Here is a 16,865-nt window from a genome sequence, read left to right on the forward strand (position 1 = left end):
GTCGGATTTTTTCATCGAATGAAGCTTTGTGTATCGGCGTACTTGTGCATGAGTGACAGTTTCTGCGAGCTGTTATCGTATCTTTGTGTATGATTTTTGTTGCTTGATGAACAGTGCTAGTCCCTCCAACTTAGCAGTGGAGTTGCGTTGTTTGATAGTCATTGCGAATGCTCAACTTCTCGTACGTCTTAATTTGCAGTGTGCTGTGTATAATATCTCAAGGTTGCATTTTATTGCAGGAAAACTATATTAGGGATGCCATTGGATGTCCGTTGCTTTCCTCCGACAGTATGTCACCCCACACAGTTAGGTTTTGATCATTTTGAGTATGAATTATGAACTTGTTGATTTAGGAGATTAACATTGATTCAACGTCTCTGTTCCTAAGTTAGTGTTATCTGATGCAGTTATTTGTTGTTTTCTTATTCTCGGAGTATGAAATTTCTTAATCTTGCCTTCATTTCTTATAAAACAAAATTAGTCTCCTAATATAAAATAAAATCTTGCGTCCGTCCCTATACGTATTTGTTTTGTAGGATCATATGGAAGGAATCGGTTATAGGTTGTTTCAACTGAGATCAAATCTGTAGTAGTTAATGCACCTTATAATGTGCTCCTAGAAGTGCTCCCTTTTCATGGGTTATTTTTCTTACATGAACAAAAGTTGCAGATAAAGGTTGAGAACCTGCCTGCAGTGGAACATGTTCCCACGACTGTTGGGGAGCCTGTTATTCATTAATATATATATATTGGATATGATCTATAATATTTGATGTTATTATTAACTTCAAGTTTGAATACAAATTTCTAATACTGTTGCATGCATGAGGCAGATGAATGCATTTTATGTAAAATATGAGGTGTAATTCTAGTCTCCTTTGCAAATTTATTTTACATAAAGGCCCAAATCAACAATACAAAGAAATCTAAGTACAGGTAGTTCCAACCTACAGTTCCATGATTTGAGGAGATAAACTACCTCGCCCATGGAACATATTATATATGCATGCAACAGTTTTAAAAATAATACAAGGATATCTTAAGTACAGGTAGTGTTTCTTAAGGTATCAAAAGAAAAAAAAATCTGGGTATTACAATTGGTAAAACGAGGCTGCAAAATGGCTTGATAAAATTAGCGAGTTGGACAGTCGATCTGGAAAATCAGGTATTTTTCAATATAAATACCCGATATCTTTTTATCGGATCGATGGTTCAACGGGTCAGATTTGAACACCCCTAGGCCCTAGGTAAATCGTCATTCCAAACACATAATTTAATTCCATTAAATTTAGAATGAATTATCATTATGAAGTAGTTACATTTTTTTAGCATTAACTAACAGATACGATTGACCATAAATTTTTGAAAGATATAACTTACAAATCACGTTTTAAGGATTTTTTTACTCTAATTTAGGGACTTTAAGATTGGTGATATATGATTTTTTAAGATTATTGTTTCATGGAAAATTTAGGTCTTAATTTTGGATTTACATAAATTTAGTTATTATGCATAAAGTTGGTGATGATTTGTGCTAGTGTTTAGTCTTTTTCGATTTACATAAATGTTTTTAATACATTTGATATTTTTATTAAAAAAATAATTTTTTATTAAAAACCTTTTACAAATCATAAAAGTTAATAAAATCATTCATTACCATAAATTTGTAAATTATCTTTAAAGATGGACTAAAAATCATACTGTAAATAAATATATTTGATATTTTTAATTATTAAAATCAAATTAATTCAATTTTCTTTCCTTCTTTTTCTTTATGTTACTTAAATCTAATGTAAACTAGGTTGAACTTATTGAACGACATTAATAATAAAAGAAAAAAAATTGATTCGAACAACTACGTATGTAAGATATATATATATATATATATTATCAATATATTAAAAATTATCAACCAATATTGTTTTATTAAAAAGAAATTATTAGAAAGAATTAAAGTAAATTTGAGAATTTATTAGAAAAGGTTGGTTAAAGAAAATTAAAAATTTAATCTAAAATAAAATGTTTGAATTGTTTAGAATTCATAAATTAAAGAAATTATGAATAATTAAAAATAATTTATTTTTTCTGATTTTAAATTTTAGAATACTTTTATTTAATAATATTTATGAAAAAAGATTTTTAACTTTTTTAAATAGTAACCAAAAATATCATACCTTTAATTTAATGATATTTATGAAAAATATTTTTAACTCTCTTAAATAATATCCAAAAATATATAGGGTAAATTACATTTTTTCTCACTTTCAATCTCAAATTTGTAGACTTCGGTGCAAGTTCCGACAAAATGGAGATCGAATTTGGACTCAAGGTGTTGATGCGAAGCGACCCATCCCATTTTAGGATTGAACGACCACCATCTACGGCGGTCGATGGTGATCGACGGTGGCATGGTCACCTTCTGTTTAATTTTATTTTTAAATCATTTTATATTAACAAGTAAAAAATGCCACATCATCAGCTGTTAGAGAGAAAACGATCGAGTGAGTAAAATGATTCGATTGTAAAATTTAGTGAGCAAATTGATCAATTTGAAAGTTGGGTGAGAAAAATAGGAAAGAAGTATAATTCAATGAGAAACAGTGTAATTTACCCAAATATATAAACCTATCTCATTGTCTTTATAAAACGTGTTAAACAAGTAGGAAATGGGCAAAGAATTTGTTTTTCGTCTCTCTCTCCCCATTTCGACGTCCGGCCGCCCATCACCCTAAACTTTCCAAGAAAGGAAAAAACCGCGAACAAGTGGAAGAAGAAAAAGAATTACTTGGAGGAGGTGTGCGAGGGAAAGGAGTTTTGCTTCCCTTCCGAAGAGGAGCGCATACTCTCGTACTGCTCTCAAATAGATTTTTTAAGGGTCAGTTTTTTTTTTCGTTTGGCAAAATTTGTTTTATTAAGGATTTGAACAAACACACCCAAGACCTAAGTTGTGTGCCTAATTTAAAACCTCCCTATACCTAATTAGAGGAAAAGAGTACAACACAGCTAGGTAACAGTTACACCTCAACAACTGATTTTTACGGACTATCATCTAAAAAGCGATTTGACAAAAAGATTAAAAATGCTTCATATCGTAAATATAAACCCGACCAAAGAAAAAAAATTAAGAAAAAAAATTGATTCGAACAACTACGTATGTAAAATATATATATATATATATTATCAATATATTAAAAAAATTATCAACCAATATCGTTTTATTAAAAAGAAATTATTAGAAAGAATTAAATTACATTTGGAAATTTATTAGAAAATGAATTGGTTAAATAAAATTAAAAAATTAATCTAAAATAAAGTGTTTGAATTGTTTAGAATTCATAAATTAAAGAAATTATGAATAATTAAAAATAATTTATTTTTGTTGATTTTAATTTTTTTTAGAATACTTTTATTTAATAATATTTATGAAAAAAATATTTTTAACTTTTTTAAATAGTAACAAAAATATCATACCTTTAATTTAATGATATTTATGAAAAAGATTTTTAAATCTCTTAAATAATATCAAAATATATATAGGGTAAATTACATTGATTCTCACTTTCAATCTCAAATTTGTAGACTTTAGAGTAAGTTCCGACAAAATGGAGATCGAATTCGGACCCAAGGTGTTGATGCGAAGCGACCCATCTTATTTTAGGACTGAACGACCACCATTTACTGCGGTCGACAGTGATCGACGGTGGCATGGTCACATTCTGTTTTTATTTTTTTAAATCATTTTATATTAACTAATAAAAAATGCCACATCATCAATTGTTAGAGAGAAAACGATCGAGTGAGTAAAATGATTCGATTGTAAAATTTAGTGAGCAAATTGATCAATTTGGAAGTTGGGTGATAAAAATAGGAAAGAAGTATAATTCAATGAGAAACAGTGTAATTTACCCAAATATATAAACCCATCTCATTGTCTTTATAAAACGTGTTGAACAAGTAGGAGGTGTGCGAGGGAAATGAGTTCTGCTTCCATTCCGAAGAGGAGCGCATTGTCACGAACTTGGGCTTTTTCCCACACTTTGGGCTATGTTGGGCCACATTTGGTCTTGGAGGTTGATAGAATAGTGTAGATTATTCTAGAACACTCAAGACTTGTACATATTCTAGAATCTTCCATGTTAGGTAGGAAATAATGGAGAATTCTAGAGAATCTCTCCCTACCGTAGGATCAAATCAATCTCCACCGTCCATTGAGGAGGTGGGATGCTATAAATAGGTGTAGAATCCTCATTTGTAAATCATCCAAGAGTTGTAAGCATTCAAGCATTCAACAAGCTTTCTCTCTAAGTTCTTTCCTTTCTTCTTTGTTTCCTTGCCAATCCTTTCACTAGCACGAGTTCGAGTGAGGCTGACTTAGCTATCGCAAGGGGCGAAAAGGAGCTAAGGCCGCACGAGGCTTATTGAGCGATTAAGTCTGTGACAGCATACTCTCGTACTAGTCTCAAATAGATGCTTTTAAAGGTCAGCTTTTTTTCGCTTGGCAAAATTTGTTTTATTAAGGATTTGAACAAGCAAACCCAAGACCTAAGTTGTGTGTCTCATTAAAAACCTCCCTATACCTAATTAGTGGAAAAGAGTACAACACAACTAGGTAACAGTTACACCTCAATAATTGATTTCTACGAACTATCATCTAAAAATTGATTTGATAAAACAATTAAAAATGCATCATATCGCAAATACAAACCCGACCAAAGAAAAAATATTAAGAAAAAAATTTGATTCGAACAACTACGTATGTAAGATATATGTATATATATATAATAAAAAAATACCAACCAATATCGTTTTATTAAAAAAATCTTTTTTCATAAATATTATTAAATAAAAGTAATCTAAAAATTTAAAATCAACAATAATAAATTATTTTTAATTATTCATAATTTCTTTAATTTATGAATTCTAAACAATTCAAACATTTTATTTTAGATTAATTTTTCAATTTTCTTCAACCAATTCTTTTTCTGATAAATTTCCAAATGTACTTTAATTCTTTCTAATAATTTCTTTTTAATAAAACAATATTGGTTGATAGTTTTTAATATATTTATGATATATATATATATCTTACATACGTATATTCTTATATACGAACAAGGGTAAAATTCGAGAGGTTGTTTTCATATCTACTCCGGTTTGGGTGTTTTTAGGGCAATCGGGTTCCAGTTTTGGGTTTAGGACGGTGAGAGGGCTATTTTGGTGTGGTTTAGAAATTTTCAGTCGTCGCGGGCAGCGGACGGTGGACCGGCGACCGGAACGGTGCTCGCCTTCTCTTTTGGTGGAGGCTTCCTAGAGAGAGGCGAGAGAGAAGCTATTTTAGTGAGAGAAGAGAAACTTAGAAAATGATGAAAATTGAGAGGAAAAATCTTTATTTTGGGGGTTAAATAACAAAACCGAAACTACATCGTTTTGACCCCTGATCCATCCGTGTTTTAAAAAAAAAGGGAAATACCAGATTTACTTTGTAATTCTGCTATTTAGCTATTAATGAAACTTTCAGATATCCTAATTGGAGCCTTTATTTTTCGATATTTTCATTCTGGTCACTAATTTATATATTGTGTTTGATGATTTTCAGATTCGGCCATGTAATTTATGCATCTTCTATTTTAGTCACTATTTGGTAGTTGGTTAAATAATTATTTAGTCCCCAAACCTTTATTTTTTTCTTTTTTACCATTTTATATTAATTATTTTTCCTTTTTTTTACAAATTGTGACCAATAAGTAGAGGAGTAGGCAATTTTTTTCCTGTCTTTTTCTTAATTTAGGCACCGCCATTCTAAGTTTTCAAAGAAAAACAGCGAACAAGAGGAAGAAGAAGAATCTCATGGAGGAGGTGTACGAGGGAAAGGAGTTCTGCTTCCCTTCCGAAGTGGAGCGCATACTCTCGTACTAGTCTCAAATAGATGATTTTAAGGGTCAACTTGATCGCACTGAAAACATGCCCGAATACGTCTTTTACGACAGCCATCCCATCACCTCCGGAGAGCCTCATTACGGTCACGTACTTATTGGGACCACAAAAGACATCTTCACTCGCTACAAGTCAATGACTGGTCACCATGTCATTCGCCACTTCAGTTGGACTATATAAATACACGAACAACGAACAGTCACAAGGAGAACCCACGAGAACAACAAGATCCATAAACGGTACACAGAAAACTGAGAACAACAACAGGCAACAACTTAGTCGGGACCAACACTGCAAAACCAACAGTAAACCAAGAAACATCAACCTCAAACCAAAGCCAGACATAAACCAAAAAACAACAGTACCATCATCGAACCATACAACCAAAGAACAGAAAACCAAAACGTTTCGAAACAACCAAATACCACTAAATAACCAAGCAAACAACAAGGAAAAACATAAAAGGCAAGCGGGAAGCCAATGGTCGTCGACGAACAAGGGTAAAATTCGAGAGTTTTTTTTTATATCTACTTTAGTTAAGGTGTTTTTAGGGCAATCAGGTTCCAGTTTTGGGTTTAGGATGGTGAGGGGGTTATTTTGGTGTGGTTTAGAAATTTTCGGCCACCGCGGGCAGCGGACGGTGGATCGAAGACCGGAACGGTGCCGACCTTCTTCTTTGGTGGAGGCTTCCTAGAGAGAGGTGAGAGAGAAGCTATTTTAGTGAGAGAAGGGAAACTTGGAAAATGATGGAAATTGAGAGGAAAAAGCTTCATTTTGGGGGTTAAATAACAAAACCGAAACTACACCGTTTTGACCCCTGATTCATCCGTGTTTTCAAAAAAAAAAAAGGAAATGCCAGATTTAGTTTGTAATCCTGCTATTTAGCTATTAATGCAGCTTTTAGATATCCTAATTGGAGCCTTTATTTTTCAATATTTTCATTCTGGTCACTAATTTATATATTGTGTTTGATGATTTTCATATTCGGCCCTGTAATTTATGCATATTCTGTTGTTATCACTATTTGGTAGTTGGTTAAATTATTATTTAGTCCCCAAACCTTTATTTTTTTTCTTTTTTACCATTTTATTTCATTTAGGTTTTTTAAATTATTATTTGTTTTATATTTTTATTTCTTATTTTCTTCCTTATTTTTAATATTTTTTATTCATTTTTCTCCTTGATTTATTTATCCTTTTTTATTTATTTTATTTTTATCTAACATTTTTCATTTCTCTTTACTATTTACTTTTATTTTATTTATTATTATTATTTCATCTAACATATATTTTTTTAGTAATTTCAACCAATCAGAGGTGAGTAATTCGAATCGAACGTTTTAAATTTAAATTTAAATTTTCGCAATTAAAGACAACCGACAAATTAATTGGTACCGAAAGGGCGGTTTAAGGGTATTAATCCTTCCTTGACCGTAACCGACTCCTGAACCGGACACATTTATGGTAAAACGCAGATCAGGTAAGATGGCGTCCGATCCACCTAAATTCATTTTAAAATGATCGATAGCGACTCCTAATCATTTAATCCAAATCGAAGTCCAATTTTAGACCCAACCGAAAGACGGTCGCGACACTATGTATATAATATATATATTATCAATATATTAAAAAAAATTATCAACCAATATCGTTTTATTAAAAAGAAATTATTATAAATAATTAAAGTACATTGGGAATTTATTAGAAAATGAATTGGTTAAAGAAAATTAAAAAATTGATCCAAAACCTATTGAGTAATGTGTAGCCCCTAAAATAACTTCAGGTGCTCTATACCAAAGGGTCAATATCTCATGAGTATACTTTTTGATGGGAAGAGTGAAAGCACGACCAAGGCCGAGATCGGCTATCTTAAGCGCCATGGTCTTTCTGTCCATGAAGAGATTGTGGGCTTAAGGACCTTTGTAAAATTCCATGGTCGTTACAGAAGGTAACACCTTTGCACAGTTGGTACATCAAGCTCTTGACAATGTTGACCGGAATGCTATCCCCAGTTTGGCGAAAGGAACGAATTTCTTTCTTGAGATCGGTATCCATGTACTCAAAAACCAAGTACAAAACCGTCTTTCCTTCTTTATTTTGCCCTTGTTTAACATCCATCAATCTGACGACATGAGGATCGCGAGAGAGCATGCGTAAGATCGAGATATCACAGAGAGTGGTGGGAGGGACGCCTTCATCGTCCTCGTGGAGGCGCGTCTTCTTCAAGGCTACGATCTTCCCCGTCACTCTCTCCCTTGCTCTGTAAACTTTCCCGTAAGTTCCCTCTCCCACATTCTCCAACTTCTCAAACGCCTCCATCGCTGAAATTTGCCTTTGTTAATAGATTAGATATGGGAGGAAAGGAACCGAAGGATTTTCAGAGGAAGTTCTAGATCTGAGGATGAAGTTCTATTATCAATCAAGCAGATTGTAGGATCACTTCTAAGTAATAGGAATGTTAATAGATTAGATAGCACTAATTTATCTCTCTGTAATTATTGGAGTATAGTCTGATTTTTGTTAAATATGAACCAATATCATTTATTGATATTATATTTTTATCAAGCAGTTTAGGTTCTTTTTATGCAAAGAGCTGTTATTTATTATTAGTAACTATCAGATTCTATGTTGGTGAATGCTGATCTAGTATCCAACTCCATCAAGTTGATCAATTTTAATTTTGAGCTGACTGCATATTATTGGAGTTAGTAATTTTTAGATGCAGCTTCTGCTAAACACCTTCATTTCTTAGTTCCTATTGCTTTTTTGTCTTTATGCGTTAGCATCAGTCTTTTCTATAGTTAATTATGCTGAATTATTTTTGCAGGTATTTGATTGTTGGTTTGAGAGTGAATCAATGCCTTCTGCTTACATCCACTATCCGTTTGAGAACATTGAACTTTTTGAGAAAATTTTCCTGGGCACTTTGTGGCAGAAGGACTAGATCAAACTCGTGGATGGTTGTTCCCTACTGTTTTATATGTTATTCATTATTCCTAGATTTTAGTGCACATGTGGATTGAGTTGATCTTATGCATTTTGACCATTTTGCAAACCAAATGAGCATTGAGTTGCTGAATTTTCTTTTTCTTTTTAATTTTTTGACATGCATGATTAATGTCGAAGCATTTCCATTGTCTTATAACCCTTTAATTTTTCTTTATTGGAAGTGGTGTGAGGGTAGATGTAACAATTTTGGAGTTTAGACTGCCATCTCATCCAGTTAATTTTTCTCATTTTAGTTATCGTTTTCCTCTATGTTACATGGACTCAGGATTAAGTGTCGGGTGCTCGGTATGGCTATATTTTTCTACGTTTTCCTAATTATACAATATCCAAGTGTTGGACACGGGTAATTTTGTAAGATTGGGTAAAGTCTTGCTAAGTAGGGAATGGACACTACCAGGCCCGGTCCTGATATTTTAAGGGCCCTAGGTCAGGAGGTGATGACAAGAAGACAAGTGGAGGCTCATACCTGATTTCCCTCCCAATCATTAAAATGGGGCCCACTGGATTATCATATTTTCAAGTTTTTTAAATAAAAATTGATATTTAAAAATATATTTTAAATATTGGGACCCACTGAATTACCATATTTTCGAGTGTTTGAAATAAAAAAAATATGTTTAAAAATATTTTTTAATTATTAAACTTAAAAATTGGCCCCTCCAAGCTTGGGGCCTAGGCGGTCGCTAGGGGTGTATTCGGTTCGGTTTTTTACCAAAAATTGAACCGAACCGAAATAAACGGTTTTTCAAAATTTAAACTGAAACCGAATGGTTAAAAAACCGAAAAAACCAAAACCGGTTTTTTCGATTCGGTTCGGTTTTTTTTAATGGTTCGGGTTTTTCGGTTCGGTTCGGTTTATCGGTTTTTCCATGAAAAAATCACTTGAAACTATAATTTTTTTTTAAAAAATTGCCTATTCGGTTCAATACGGAACAAATGGGTTCCATATGAAAAACCCGAACCGAATCAAAAGAATTGAGATTTTAAACCGAACCGAAAATCGAACCGTATAATGCCAAACCTAACCGAACCGAACCGTTTTACTCGATTCGTGTCGGTTTTTCGGTTTTCTCGATTTTGTTGCTCAGCCCTAGCGGTCGTCCCTCGCCTATGCTCAGGGCCGACCCTAGACACTACTGTGTTTCGGTTGAATATTCTGGTCATTATGTGGTGGATGTTTTCTGATTGTAATTGGTTGTGTTGAACTCTTGATGTACTTGGTAATTTTTTGAGTACTCTTTACTCCTTCAAATGAGGGTTGAGTTATTTCGTAGCTTGATATTATGAAGGGGTTTTAATGAGGCCTCCCATTTTTATAAAAAAAAATAAAACACTGATTGTACACATTTTCTGCAGTGCTGTTAGATTTTTTTTCCCATTTCATGCTGATAGCGTCCGAGTGTACATTTGTTTATTATTTGTTTAATATTTTGGTTCTCGAATGAGTAGTTGTTATTAGGTGATGATTTCATTAACTTTTTATGAACCTTTTCCCTCCTGTTTAACCCTCTTGAGAAGTTTTGTGACTGAAGTTTGGTTCTATGACATTTTTTCTTTCTTTAAATCTTGTAGATTTTACACTCTCATGGTGTGTCAACTGCTTTATTTGGGAAACCTGCATTTAGAAATCTCATTTGCACTGGGCTTGTCCTTGCTGACGACGGAAAGAAGATGAGTAAAAGGTTGAAAATTATCCTGAACCCACGGACGTCATTAATGACTATGGCGCTGTAAGTCATTATCTGTATATATTTATTTTTAAAAAATTGTTCACTATAGTTAGTGAGTATTTCGTGTTGTGAGTATTTTCTGTTCGTTGCCTGCTATGTACCAGCTCTTGCTTCTGAGAAGATATTTTTTATCATCTTATTGTTTCCTTATAGTTAGTTTTTGGTGTTCTGTTGCATATTTCTGACGTTTATTTTCTTAATCCCTTACCTTGATATCTGCCCAGGTCAAAGATGTCTTCCTCCCTTGGTAAAATGCGTATAGGTTTTTTGTTCAAAATGCTAAAAGACTCGAGCATGTGGGTTCTGCCCATTTGTTCCTATTGCTGTCACTGTTCTTCAGATGTCATCTAATGTGCTTGATCAATGGATAAATTCTGCAACTCAAAGTCTTGTTCACTTTGTTCAAGAAAAAAATGGATGCTTATCGACTTTATACGGTTCTGTCTATAACCAACATAACCTCTTGGAATTTCCTTTCGTATATATCAATATGAGAGACATTGAATTTAATACTAAGTCAATTTAGAAATTTTGGCAACATTTATCTGGGGTTTGATATAGATACCCACTTTAGCATTCAGTGTTGCATCAGCTTAGCAACTTTTTTGGTCCATACCAGCATTTTAAGATTTAAGAATTCTGTGAGAATAACACTACCATAGCACATTTGAGATTACCTTCTTTCAGTAGATGCTATGCATTAGTTTCTTGTACATATATTATATCAATCTGTAAAACTGAAAGAATGTGTGTATATACATTTTTAGGTGGTTCCATATCTTTTGAAGTTTCTTGACAACCTCACAAATATATATGTGAGATTCAACCGTAAGAGACTGAAAGGCCGTTCTGGAGAGGAAGACTGCCGTATGGCACTCTCCACTTTATAATGTATGTACTATCATTTCATTTTCTTACCGGCGATTTATTGCTTGTAATCTGTTATTATGCATTCGGTAATGATCGTATCACTATTTACATGCTTAGAACTTTGTACAATGGTTTTAGGTGCTTCTAACTTCATGTAAGGTTATGGCTCCCCTTTACCGTTCTTCACTGAGGTTCTTTATCAAAACATGAGAAAAGTCGGTGATGGAGCAGAGGAAAGCATCCATTATTGTAGATTTCCTCAGGAAGAAGGAAAGGTATTGTTCATTTTTGTTGTAATTATGCTAACATAGGCTGGTCTGTATAGTTCATTAATGGTTTATTTTCTTAATTATGAAGTTTCTTTCTACTATAAATTTTACTGAATTGAATGTCATTGGTGTCTTAAGAGGGGGGATCGAATTGAAGAAAGTGTGACAAGGATGATGAAGATAATTGATCTTGCCCGCAACATTCGTGAGCGTCACAACAAGCCTTTCAAAACACCTCTGAGGTCTGCTTATAAGCTGTCTCTTGCTGATATTTCTCTTATATGTTTCTGCTCTTTCTGTAGTCTCTTATCCATTCGTTCTTTGTAATTTAGAGAGATGATAGTTGTTCACCCAGATGAGGACTTTCTTGATGACATAGCTGGCAGATTAAGAGAGGTGCGTGAGCAGTGTGGAATCTTCAGTTTTTTTTCTTTCTAAAGATAAACTTCCATCTAGGTTACAAAGACTCCTAAGACTTATCTTTCATAAAAGACTCCTAAACAGCATAGGACTAATACTACTACTACACGTCTGCTTCTGATAACTCTTTTCCTTGCATTTCTCTCAGGTGATGTTTTGGTGGTTTTGGATTTACGGCCAGATGAATCATTGTTTGAAGCTGGCATTGCACGTGAGGTAGATAAAAATGGTGCCAATAACATCATTAATTCTAATTCAAAGGATGTTGTAGTTATCTTATTTCTATTCCTTTCGATTAGCAATTGTGTTTGTTGAAATGCGATGACCTATTTTGTTGATAATTAACTAGATTTGTTTATTTATAATGGAAAAAGCCAGTTGAATTTTTTTTTTTGGTAATATTTCTGACACATTCGACATTTTAACTCAATTTATTGCAGGTTGTTAATAGAATTCAAAAACACGGAAGAAAGCTGGCCTTGAGCCGACAGATAGGTGGGGGTCTACTTTGAGTCATTGGATGAAGACAGTCGGACATCCATCAAATTTGAACTCACAGGTAAGTTTTGACTTAAGAAATCCACGACTGATCTGTTGTACTTGCTAAATCTCTTGTCGGATTTTTTCATCGAATGAAGCTTTGTGTATCGGCGTACTTGTGCATGAGTGACAGTTTCTGCGAGCTGTTATCGTATCTTTGTGTATGTTTTGTTGCTTGATGAACAGTGCTAGTCCCTCCAACTTAGCAGTGGAGTTGCGTTTGTTTGATAGTCATTGCGAATGCTCACTTCTCGTACGTCTTAATTTGCAGTGTGCTGTGTATAATATCTCAAGGTTGCATTTTATTGCAGGAAAACTAGATTAGGGATGCCATTGGATGTCCGTTGCTTTCCTCCGACAGTATGTCACCCATACAGTTAGGTTTTGATCATTTTGAGTATGAATTATGAACTTGTTGATTTAGGAGATTAACATTGATTCAACGTCTCTGTTCCTAAGTTAGTGTTATCTGATGCAGTTATTTTGTTGTTTCTTATTCTCGGAGTATGAAATTTCTTAATCTTGCCTTCATTTCTTATAAACAAAATTAGTCTCCTATATAAAATAAAATCTTGCGTCCGTCCCTATACGTATTTGTTTTGTAGGATCATATGGAAGGAATCGGTTAGGTTGTTTCAACTGAGATCAAATCTGTAGTAGTTAATGCACCTTATAATGTGCTCCTAGAAGTGCTCCCTTTTCATGGGTTATTTTTCTTACATGAACAAAAGTTGCAGATAAAGGTTGAGAACCTGCCTGCAGTGGAACATGTTCCCACGACTGTTGGGGAGCCTGTTATTCATTAATATATATATTGGATATGATCTATAATATTTGTTATTATTAACTTCAAGTTTGAATACAAATTTCTAATACTGTTGCATGCATGAGGCAGATGAATGCATTTTATGTAAAATATGAGGTGTAATTCTAGTCTCCTTTGCAAATTTATTTACATAAAGGCCCAAATCAACAATACAAAGAAATCTAAGTACAGGTAGTTCCAACCTACAGTTCCATGATTTGAGGAGATAAACTACCTCGCCCCATGGAACATATTATATATGCATGCAACAGTTTTAAAAAAATACAGGATATCTTAAGTACAGGTAGTGTTTCTTAAGTATCAAAAGAAAAAAAAATCTGGGTATTACAATTGGTAAAACGAGGCTGCAAATGGCTTGATAATTAGCGAGTTGGACAGTCGATCTGGAAAATCAGGTATTTTTCAATATAAATACCGATATCTTTTATCGGATCGATGGTTCAACGGTCAGATTTGAACACTCATGGTGTAATTTACTCTTTTTCGTTTCTTCCATTTTTCTTTTCTCTCCGTCGGGCACCGTCGACCGTCATAGATGGTAGCCGTTTAGTCCTAAATTTCATGGGTCGATTCGTCTCAATCCCCTGAGCCCGAATCTGGTGGATGTTTCACCGAAAATTGTCACAAAACCCGTGAATTTAGACTGAAACGTTTTGGTTTTCTCACTTTAAATCTCAAATTCATGGACTTCGAAGCAAGTTCTGACAAAATAGAGGTCGAATTCGAACTCAAGGTGTCGAGTAAAAGCGACCCATCCCATTTTAGGACCGAACGACCACCATCTACGACAGTCGACAGTGGCCGACAGTGGCATGTCCACCTTCTTTTTTTATTTTTTATTTTAATTATTTTTATATTAATAATAATAAAAAATCACGTCATCAACTGTTAAGAGAAAACATTCAATGAGCAAAATGATACGATTGTAAAGCTCAATGAGCAAATTGAAAGTTGGGTATAGAAAATAGGAGAGAGAATATATTCAGTGAGGAACGATGTAATTTACGTTAAAATTATTTAGAGCCGAGGTACGTTCAAGCTACTTTTATTTTATTAGTTTATTTAATATATATACCTGAATCAAGATAATTTGATTCTAGAATTAATTTGTGGTGGTTTTTGGTATTAAATTATATAATCTTATCGATAATCGGTTGATCTAGCGTGATGGACATTAGATTTTTTAAGTAAGACTAAATTTTGAATCCTGACATTTACATATGGAAAAACTAGGTTGGGAGGACACCCCATCATAAACCTTTTATAAAAATCGATTTGAATTAGTAGATCAATAAATTCGATACAGCGATAAATTAAAATATTTATTAAACTTTTTGTTGTAGTTTAAACTAAGCACTCAACATGCGAATTTTTTTTTATAATAAGTTATAATTGACATTATACCGAGTCGTTAATAATGATTAACATTAATGATTATTTATTTTTTAATGATTAAAAAAAGATTACCGCTTTGGTACCCATCAATAGAATGCTTCATAATTTCGGGTAAATTTAATTTATATATAAAAATATTATTATAAGCATAATGCAACAAAATACTATAATGTTTGATAATACTGTCAATTTCACCTTTATTTTTTGGAACATTTGACTACTTAACGTTTCATTTTGAGTCAAGAAACACTCTCGTTGAATGAAAACCGTTAGTCAAATAACGATCAATGCTTTGAATTGACTCAGTAAGAAAATGAGAGATACTGACGTAGTATATCCAAATCATAGTAGATGACTTGACAGGTCCACGTGGACTAAAATACTAGCGTGGCTTGTCCACGTATGATATCACGTTAGCAAAAAGATATTTTTAAATTAATTATTTTTAACGATCAACACTTGGTGCTGACTCAACAAGAACATGTGGAGAGAGATGTTGATATGACATATTCAAATTATAGTAGATGATGACTTGACAGGTTTATGTGAACTAAAATACTAATATGACATGTCCACATATGATGTCACGTCAGTAAAAAGATATTTTTAAATTAATTATAAATCAATGTAACATTTGATTGATTTAAAATCAAGGTAACCTATAAAGGAAAGGATAAACCAGCAAATGATGATAGTCATAGGAATTGAATTTGGAACTATTGGATGAAATGCTCAACAACTAACCACCAAGCCAAATTCATTGAATGTTATAATTTGATAATTAAGTTTATTTAGAATATATTGTAGTCATCAAACCCATTAGGATCACAATTGGGCTGATACTTTCCTTTTGTAAATTTGAGTTAAATTTAAATGATTAAATTATTTGAGTTGATTTAAATTCATATTTTAAATTTTAATAAAATTTAAATTTATAAACTTCAAATAAAAATTTATATGCTGATAATGGTCGCATTTGGGTGCTTTGGCAAAAAAATGTTACCTGCATCATCAGATTTATTTTTGATCAAAGTATTACTTTTGAAGGCTGCTCGGGGGATTTCAGTTTCTGTATTTCTGCTGTGTATGGGTCAAATGATAGTTTCATTCGCAAGCAACTATGGGCTCAGCTTAATATTATTGAAGCTTTTGTGGGAGGTAGGGCCTGGCTTATTGGAGGTGATTTTAATGCCATTTTAAGTGTTGAGGAAAGCTCTTCTCCAGTAAATTCTAGCACGATGGTTGATATTTCTGATTTCCAGAATTGTGTGGAGGGTCTTGGTCTACTTGACCATCTTTTCACTGGTCAATTGTTCACGTGGACTAATAAACAGTAGGATTCATTTTTTGGCGCGTCAGTTGGATCGAGTCCTTGTTAGTTCTAGCTGGAATGATGCTTTCCCGTCTTCTGATGTTGAATTTCAGGCCCTTGGGGACTCTAATCACTGCCCAACTCTTGTCTGGTTGCATAAGGACATTCCAGCTGCTATGCCCAAACCATTTAAATTCTTTAACTTATGGGCTGAGCATCCCAATTTCATGGCCATTGTCAGGGAATCTTGACAGACCCCTATCAATGCTAATCCCATACAATCCCTCTACTTTAAGTTAAAACGGTTGAAGCGGTCTCTCAAGGAGCTTAATAGAAGCTGTTATAGTGATATTTCGGGGCAAGTTAGGGATAAGAGGGAGGAATTGAAAAGATTGTAGCTTGCCAACCTTGACTCGGCTACTGCTGGTACGACCATACACGCTGAAGTGGAGACCGAGAAGGAATTGAAAGAGGAAGCTGAGATGTTATTTTATAAGCAAAAAGCTAAAGCGGATTGGATCAAAGATGGCGACCAGGGTACCCATTTTTTTCACTCTTTGG

General features: G+C 33.4%; 1 long non-coding RNA gene and 1 pseudogene across 1 annotated transcript; one reads left to right on the top strand and one right to left on the bottom strand.

Moving 5' to 3' along the window:
- Window positions 1–6,133: 6,133 nt before the first annotated feature.
- Window positions 6,134–8,255, bottom strand: LOC120145905 (annotated as a pseudogene).
- Window positions 8,256–11,686: 3,431 nt separating this feature from the next.
- LOC120145997 lies at window positions 11,687–12,029 on the top strand. Its single transcript, XR_005518167.1, has 2 exons — window positions 11,687–11,817; window positions 11,950–12,029. It is a non-coding gene; the product is annotated as an uncharacterized LOC120145997 (long non-coding RNA).
- Window positions 12,030–16,865: the final 4,836 nt, after the last annotated feature.

Source organism: Hibiscus syriacus, unplaced genomic scaffold, assembly GCF_006381635.1.
Source record: "Hibiscus syriacus cultivar Baekdansim isolate YM2019G1 unplaced genomic scaffold, ASM638163v2 tig00110895_pilon, whole genome shotgun sequence".
NCBI lineage: Eukaryota > Viridiplantae > Streptophyta > Magnoliopsida > Malvales > Malvaceae > Hibiscus > Hibiscus syriacus.